At 46.9% G+C, this 9,048-nt stretch overlaps 1 long non-coding RNA gene across 3 annotated transcripts; it reads left to right on the top strand.

Annotated features, from left to right (window-relative positions):
- The first annotated feature begins 4,948 nt into the window (after positions 1 to 4,948).
- LOC121000965 lies at positions 4,949 to 8,486 on the top strand. Of its 3 annotated transcripts, XR_005778942.1 has the most exons (3): positions 4,949 to 7,556; positions 7,907 to 8,008; positions 8,160 to 8,486. It is a non-coding gene; the product is annotated as an uncharacterized LOC121000965 (long non-coding RNA). The 3 variants fall into 3 exon arrangements; XR_005778940.1 differs by having other exon boundaries at positions 7,907 to 8,486; XR_005778941.1 differs by having other exon boundaries at positions 7,857 to 8,486.
- The last annotated feature ends 562 nt before the right edge of the window (positions 8,487 to 9,048 follow it).

Here is a 9,048-nt window from a genome sequence, read left to right as displayed (position 1 = left end):
ATAGACCCATGAGTGGGGAGGATGGAGGAACAGAGACCCATGAGTGGGGAGGATGGAGGAACATAGACCCAAGAGTGAGGAGGATGGAGGAACATAGACCCAAGAGTGAGGAGGATGGAGGAACATAGACCCAAGAGTGAGGAGGATGGAGGAACATAGACCCAAGAGTGAGGAGGATGGAGGAACATAGACCCAAGAGTGAGGAGGATAGAGGAACATAGACCCAAGAGTGGGGAGGGTGGAGGAACATAGACCCAGGAGTGGGAAGGATAGAGGAACATAGACCCAAGAGTGGGGAGGATGGAGGAACATAGACCCAAGAGTGGGGAGGATGGAGGAACAGAGACCCATGAGTGGGGAGGATGGAGGAACATAGACCCAAGAGTGAGGAGGATGGAGGAACATAGACCCAAGAGTGAGGAGGATAGAGGAACATAGACCCATGAGTGGGGAGGGTGGAGGAACATAGACCCATGAGTGGGAAGGATGGAGGAATGTATGTAGAGGGAAGAGAGTGGAGGATGGAGGAACAGAGACCCAAGAGTGGGGAGGATGGAGGAACAGAGACCCATGAGTGGGGAGGATGGAGGAACAGAGACCCATGAGAGGGGAGGATGGAGGAACAGAGACCCATGAGTGGGGAGGATGGAGGAACAGAGACCCATGAGTGGGGAGGATGGAGGAACAGAGACCCATGAGTGGGGAGGATGGAGGAACAGAGACCCATGAGTGGGGAGGATGGAGGAATGTATGTAGAGGGAAGAGTGGGGAGGATGGAGGAACAGAGACCCATGAGTGGGGAGGATGGAGGAACAGAGACCCATGAGTGGGGAGGATGGAGGAACAGAGACCCATGAGTGGGGAGGATGGAGGAGCAGAGACCCATGAGTGGGGAGGATGGAGGAACATAGACCCATGAGTGGGGAGGATGGAGGAACATAGACCCAAGAGTGCGGAGGATGGAGGAACATAGACCCAAGAGTGGGGAGGATGGAGGAACATAGACCCAAGAGTGGGGAGGATGGAGGAACAGAGACCCATGAGTGGGGAGAATGGAGGAATGTATGTAGAGGGAAGAGTGGGGAGGATGGAGGAACATAGACCCAGGAGTGGGGAGGATGGAGGAACAGAGACCCATGAGTGGGGAGGATGGAGGAATGTATGTAGAGGGAAGAGTTGGGAGGATGAAGGAACATAGACCCAGGAGTGGGGAGGATGGAGGAACAGAGACCCATGAGTGGGGAGGATGGAGGAACAGAGACCCAAGAGTGGGGAGGATGGAAGAATGTATGTAGAGGGAAGAGTGGAGAGGATGGAGAAACGTACAGCCAAAAGTGAGGAGCATGGAGGAACGTAGAGCCAATAGTGGGGAAGATAGAGGGACGTAGAGCCAAGGGTGGGTAAGGATAAATGCACATAGAGATTAATAATCGTTTACATCTTTGTAAGGAGATCTGGCCAAATTTTCCTATTCACCGCTTGACCCCATTGACTGTAATGAGGTTTGGGGTTGATCCAACCACTTTCTGGCATGAATGCCAGGTTTCAGACAGTCAAAAAAAGTTCCATGCAATGGTTTTTCATCTAACCAACAGCTGGCATTTGCCCCAGCAGCCGGATCTCCTTAACAGAGATGTGAATGAGGCCTTAAGATGCCTGAGAATGGACAAACATAGACCAAGGAGTGGTGAGACTATAGGCCAAAGAGTGGGTAAGGATGTGACGGTGGAAGAACAAAGACCCAAGTGGGTGAGGATGGAGGAACCCAGATCTAAGAGTGGGGAGGATGGAGGAATGTACAGTCGTGGCCAAAAATTTTGAGAATGACACAAATATTAGTTTTCACAAAGTTTGCTGCTAAACTGCTTTTAGATCTTTGTTTCAGTTGTTTCTGTGATGTAGTGAAATATAATTACACGCACTTCATACGTTTCAAAGGCTTTTATCGACAATTACATGACATTTATGCAAAGAGTCAGTATTTGCAGTGTTGGCCCTTTTTTTTCAGGACCTCTGCAATTCGACTGGGCATGCTCTCAATCAACTTCTGGGCCAATTCCTGACTGATAGCAACCCATTCTTTCATAATCACTTCTTGGAGTTTGTCAGAATTAGTGGGTTTTTGTTTGTCCACCCGCCTCTTGAGGATTGACCACAAGTTCTCAATGGGATTAAGATCTGGGGAGTTTCCAGGCCATGGACCCAAAATGTCAACGTTTTGGTCATCGAGCCACTTAGTTATCACTTTTGCCTTATGGCACGGTGCTCCATCGTGCTGGAAAATGCATTGTTCTGCACCAAACTGTTTTTGGATTGTTGGAAGAAGTTGCTGTTGGAGGGTGTTTTGGTACCATTCTTTATTCATGGCTGTGTTTTTGGGCAAAATTGTGAGTGAGCCCACTCCTTGGATGAGAAGCAACCCCACACATGAATGGTCTCAGGATGCTTTACTGTTGGCATGACACAGGACTGATGGTAGCGCTCACCTTTTCTTCTCCGGACAAGCCTTTTTCCAGATGCCCCAAACAATCGGAAAGAGGCTTCATCGGAGAATATGACTTTGCCCCAGTCCTCAGCAGTCCATTCACCATACTTTCTGCAGAAGATCAATCTGTCCCTGATGTTTTTTTTGGAGAGAAGTGGCTTCTTTGCTGCCCTTCTTGACACCAGGCCATCTTCCAAAAGTCTTGGCCTCACTGTGCGTGCAGATGCGCTCACACCTGCCTGCTGCCATTCCTGAGCAAGCTCTGCACTGGTGGCACTCCAATCCCGCAGCTGAATCCTCTTTAGGAGACGACCCTGGCGCTTGCTGGACTTTCTTGGACACCCTGAAGCCTTCTTAACAAGAATTGAACCTCTTTCCTTGAAGTTCTTGATGATCCTATAAATTGTTGATTGAGGTGCAATCTTAGTAGCCACAATATCCTTGCCTGTGAAGCCATTTTTATGCAACGCAATGATGACTGCACGCGTTTCTTTGCAGGTCACCATGGTTAACAATGGAAGAACAATGATTTCAAGCATCACCCTCCATTTAACATGTCAAGTCTGCCATTTTAACCCAATCAGCCTGACATAATGATCTCCAGCCTTGTGCTCGTCAACATTCTCACCTGAGTTAACAAGACGATTAGTGAAATGATCTCAGCAGGTCCTTTAATGACAGCAATGAAATGCAGTGGAAAGGTTTTTTGGGGATTAAGTTAATTTACATGGCAAAGGACTATGCAATTCATCTGATCACTCTTCATAACATTCTGGAGTCTATGCAAATTGCTATTATAAAAACTTAAGCAGCAACTTTTCCAATTTCCAATATTTATGTAATTCTCAAAACTTTTGGCCACGACTGTAGATCCAAAGTTCAGTGAGGGTGAAGGAACATAGAACTGAGGGAGGCTGAGTATAGAAAAACATAGATGGAGTGGAGGAGAGCAGAGGAATATACTATGGCTACTTTCACACTCGCGTTTTGGCTTTCCGTTTGTGAGATCCGTTCAGGGCTCAGCGGTCCAAAACGGATCAGTTTTGCCCTAATACATTCTGAATGGAAAAGGATCTGCTCAGAATGCATCAGTTTGCCTCCGTTCCGTTTCTGTTCCGCTCTGGAGGCAGCTTGCAGAGTTTTGGTGTCCGTCTGATGAAACTGAGCCAAACGGATCCGTCCTGACACATAATGTTAGGGCCCTTTCACACTTGCGTTGTTCTGTTCCGGCATAGAGTTCCATCGTCGGGGCTCTATGCCGGAAGAATCCTGATCAGTTTTATCCTAATGCATTCTGAATGGAGAGAAATCCGTTCAGGATGCATCAGGACGTCTTCAGTTCCGGACCGGAACGTTTTTTGGCCGGAGAAAATACCGCAGCATGCTGCGCTTTTTGCTCCGGTCAAAAATCCTGAACACTTGCCGCAAGGCCGGATCCGGAATGAATGCCCATTGAAAGGCATTAATCCGGATCCGGCCTTAAGCTAAACGTCGTTTTGGCGCATTGCCGGATCCGACATTTAGCTATTTCTGAATGGTTACCATGGCTGCCAGGACGCTAAAGTCCTGTTTGCCATGGTAAAGTGTAGTGGGGAGCGGGGGAGCAGTATACTTACCGTCCGTGCGGCTCCCGGGGCGCTTCAGAGTGACGTCAGGGCGCCCCACGCTCATGGATGACGTGTCGCATGGATCACATCATCCATGCGCATGGGGCGCCCTGATGTCATTCTGAAGCACCTCAGGAGGCGAACTGACGGTAAGTATACTGCTCCCCCGCTCCCCACTACTACTATGGCAACCAGGACTTTAATAGCGTCCTGGGTGCCATAGTAACACTAAACGCATTTTGAAGACGGATCCGTCTTCAAATGCTTTCAGTTCACTTGCGGTGTTACGGATCCGGCGAGCACTTCCGGCAAATGGAGTGCACGACGGATCCGGACAACGCAAGTGTGAAAGAGGCCTAAGTCAATGGGGACGGATCAGTTTTCACTGACACAATCTGGCACAATAGAAAACGGATCCGTCCTCCATAGACTTTAAATGGAGTTCATGACGGATCCATCTTGGCTATGTTACAGATAATACAAACGGATCCGTTCTGAATGGATGCAGACGGTTGTATTATCTGAACGGATCCGTCTGTGCAGATCCATAATTGACAATGGCAGAATTCAGTCCTGCCAGATTGAGTACTTCTGTGGTTCTTGTACGGCGTCCCATTCCAGGCACTGAATATTGTAGGGCCACCTATCATGGTGTTAGATGGTTGCTTAGGTTTCATATTAATGTCACTGTTCAGACAGGGAAATGGATAAAACTCTTACTAATGTCCACTTTTTGTCACCAAGGTTGCAACAAAACCTGCACCTCATGGAGAACAAATATACCCAGGACCCGGCCAATGCTCGGAGGAGGACACATGTTGTAGCCGTAGTAATCTGCATCCAAACAATAGACAAGGTCAAGTTTTATTTCACAGCACACACACAAGACAGCAGATTGTATGTACAGAGAGATATAAATATATATACTGTACAATGTATACACTGAGAGCAGAAACTCCCTGCAATGAGAACTGTCCTCTCCATGTGTCATATCCACCTCAGAGCGAAGACCTGGAACTTCTACTACACAAAGCCAGTAACACCAACATCTACCGGGCAGGGAAATGTCTTCAGAGGATCTCCTGTAATTGCTCTATAGAACCACAGCTCTGCAGACCATCTCCTCATCAGATTTTACACATTCATCCATCTAAAGATTATGACAACCCACTGATCCAGCAGTAACCATGGTGGTCTACGACAGCACATCTATTGCTCCACCAGGTTTTCCTCTCCATCCAGAGAGCCTACACATATGTAGGTTGGATGTTCATTCCATTATGGAAAACTCCCCAGACCAATCTCCCCCAGCTAAGTTCTTCATTTAATGAACCATCACAAGGGATCAACACTGTTCCTTCAATTAGACCGGACACATTAGATCATGGATCCCAGGTCCAAATCAACCTTCAAATATCTCACTGGGACAGACGCAGATCAACCCTTCAGACTACATCACACACCCCAGACTCAGCTTCTTCTCAGGCCATCAGACATTCCACACAATGACCCAAATCCAAAAACCACACTCATCCTCAGACTTGACTACAACGTACCACACCTCAGCCTAGATGCAATGTCTCACCATCTTCATATATACAAGGTTCTCCAGCAGATCCGACCATCTCATCAACAGTACCACTTTCCTTGTGACGTACGTCTAGACAAGGGAGGTCTGGCACCATTGTGATCTCAGCCTGGGTCAGTGTCTCTTCTGAGCTGTCCGGCAGCTCAGGCCTCCCTGATTAGACCAATCCTTCTGTCTGCACTCTCTTAAATAGGCGAGATTTCCTTAGAACGTAATAAATAAGCCTCCATTTCTACTTTAGTAATTTACTTGAACTAGATATATTTACATAGAAGCATTCTGGAAGTTGTCCCAAGCGTTTTCATTCACATCAAAGGGCAGTGTTACACCTAGTGACCCTTTCTGCACGATGTGGCCATTTTCTACCACATTTTCCAATCAATGCAGTGTGTGAAATGTGATAATCACGGTGATTGTTTGTGCTAAGACCTGCTTGTTATGTCATGCGTCACAAGGATTGTACTGGGGAAGACAATCATTAAGGTGGCCATAAACATGACACCGATAAATCTACAAATATTTCTCCAGATTCCACCATAGATTGACACCTGTCCACCATGCCAAAGGGACAGGGCTTGGCTGGACTGGACAACCATTAGTTGTAAGGGTAGGGCCTGAGGCGCCATATTTTTATGCCGTTACTGAAGCCAAAATCAAGAGTGGATTCAAAAAAGGGGAAGTGGCTGCCAAAAACTGCAGGTTTGGCTATACTCTAAACATGATTGTACTGGACTTGGCTCACTAGATGGACTATCGTTAGGTGTACACGTGATTGTACTGGACTTGGCTCATTAGATGGACTATCGTAAGGTGTACACGTGATTGTACTGGACTTGGCTCATTAGATGGGACTATCGTTAGGTGTACACGTGATTGTACTGGACCTGGCTCATTAGACGGGACTATCGTTAGGTGTACACGTGATTGTACTGGACCTGGCTCATTAGACGGGACTATCGTTAGGTGTACACGTGATTGTACTGGACCTGGCTCACTAGACGGGACTATCGTTAGGTGTACACGTGATTGTACTGGACCTGGCTCACTAGACGGGACTATCGTTAGGTGTACACGTGATTGTACTGGACTTGGCTCATTAGATGGACTATCGTTAGGTGTACACGTGATTGTACTGGACCTGGCTCATTAGACGGGACTATCGTTAGGTGTACACGTGATTGTACTGGACTTGGCTAATTAGATAGGACTATCGTTAGGTGTACATGTGATTGTACTGGACTTGGCTCATTAGATGGACTATCGTAAGGTGTACACGTGATTGTACTGGACCTGGCTCATTAGATGGGACTATCGTTAGGTGTACACGTGCTTGTACTGGACCTGGCTCACTAGATGGACTATCGTTAGGTGTACACGTGATTGTACTGGACTTGGCTCATTAGATGGACTATCGTAAGGTGTACACGTGATTGTACTGGACTTGGCTCATTAGATGGGACTATCGTTAGGTGTACACGTGATTGTACTGGACCTGGCTCATTAGACGGGACTATCGTTAGGTGTACACGTGATTGTACTGGACCTGGCTCATTAGACGGGACTATCGTTAGGTGTACACGTGATTGTACTGGACCTGGCTCACTAGACGGGACTATCGTTAGGTGTACACGTGATTGTACTGGACCTGGCTCACTAGACGGGACTATCGTTAGGTGTACACGTGATTGTACTGGACTTGGCTCATTAGATGGACTATCGTTAGGTGTACACGTGATTGTACTGGACCTGGCTCATTAGACGGGACTATCGTTAGGTGTACACGTGATTGTACTGGACTTGGCTAATTAGATAGGACTATCGTTAGGTGTACACGTGATTGTACTGGACCTGGCTCATTAGATGGGACTATCGTTAGGTGTACACGTGCTTGTACTGGACCTGGCTCACTAGATGGACTATCGTTAGGTGTACACGTGATTGTACTGGACTTGGCTCATTAGATGGACTATCGTAAGGTGTACACGTGCTTGTACTGGACCTGGCTCACTAGATGGACTATCGTTAGGTGTACACGTGATTGTACTGGACTTGGCTCATTAGATGGACTATCGTTAGGTGTACATGTGATTGTACTGGACTCGGCTCATTAGATGGACTATCGTAAGGTGTACACGTGCTTGTACTGGACCTGGCTCACTAGATGGACTATCGTTAGGTGTACACGTGATTGTACTGGACTTGGCTCATTAGATGGACTATCGTAAGGTGTACACGTGATTGTACTGGACTTGGCTCATTAGATGGGACTATCGTTAGGTGTACACGTGATTGTACTGGACTTGGCTCACTAGACGGGACTATCGTTAGGTGTACATGTGATTGTACTGGACTTGGCTCATTAGACGGGACTATCGTTAGGTGTACATGTGATTGTACTGGACTTGGCTCATTAGATGGACTATCGTTAGGTGTACACGTGATTGTACTGAACCTGGCTCATTAGATGGACTATCGTTAGGTGTACACGTGATTGTACTGGACCTGGCTCATTAGATGGACTATCGTTAGGTGTACATGTGATTGTACTGGACTTGGCTCATTAGATGGACTATCGTTAGGTGTACACGTGATTGTACTGAACCTGGCTCATTAGATGGACTATCGTTAGGTGTACACGTGATTGTACTGGACCTGGCTCATTAGATGGACTATCGTTAGGTGTACACGTGATTGTACTGGACCTGGCTCATTAGATGGGACTATCGTTAGGTGTACACGTGATTGTACTGACCTGGCTCATTAGACGGGACTATCGTTAGGTGTACACGTGATTGTACTGGACCTGGCTCACTAGATGGACTATCGTTAGGTGTACACGTGATTGTACTGGACTTGGCTCACTAGATGGACTATCGTTAGGTGTACACGTGATTGTACTGGACTTGGCTCATTAGATGGGACTATCGTTATGTGTACACGTGATTGTACTGGACTTGGCTCATTAGATGGGACTATCGTTATGTGTACACGTGATTGTACTGGACTTGGCTCATTAGATGGTACTCCTAAGTATCTCAGCTCTTCTGCCAAATCCTAGTTCTTTCATCAAGTTCCTATCTGACCCGCCTCATATGTACATACCTGTGGCAATTAATCTCATATGCTAGGGTCATGTTGCCTCACAGCTTGAGTAATGAGATGGAGAAGACATCAGACATGTAAACATAAACTGCTTCACTTCTATGAATAAAGGGGTGAATTCTTGTACATATATTACATAATATTTACATATATATATATCCCCAGAGAGAGACACATATCAGCCCAGCGTATGGACCACTCCAGGTAGCGATCAGCATCAGCATGTACTGGGGGAATGTACAGGTCATGTAAACTATACATATGGA

The sequence above is a fragment of the Bufo bufo genome, chromosome 5 (assembly GCF_905171765.1).
Source record: "Bufo bufo chromosome 5, aBufBuf1.1, whole genome shotgun sequence".
Classification (NCBI taxonomy): domain Eukaryota; kingdom Metazoa; phylum Chordata; class Amphibia; order Anura; family Bufonidae; genus Bufo; species Bufo bufo.
This window is presented reverse-complemented; position numbering and strand designations above follow the sequence as displayed.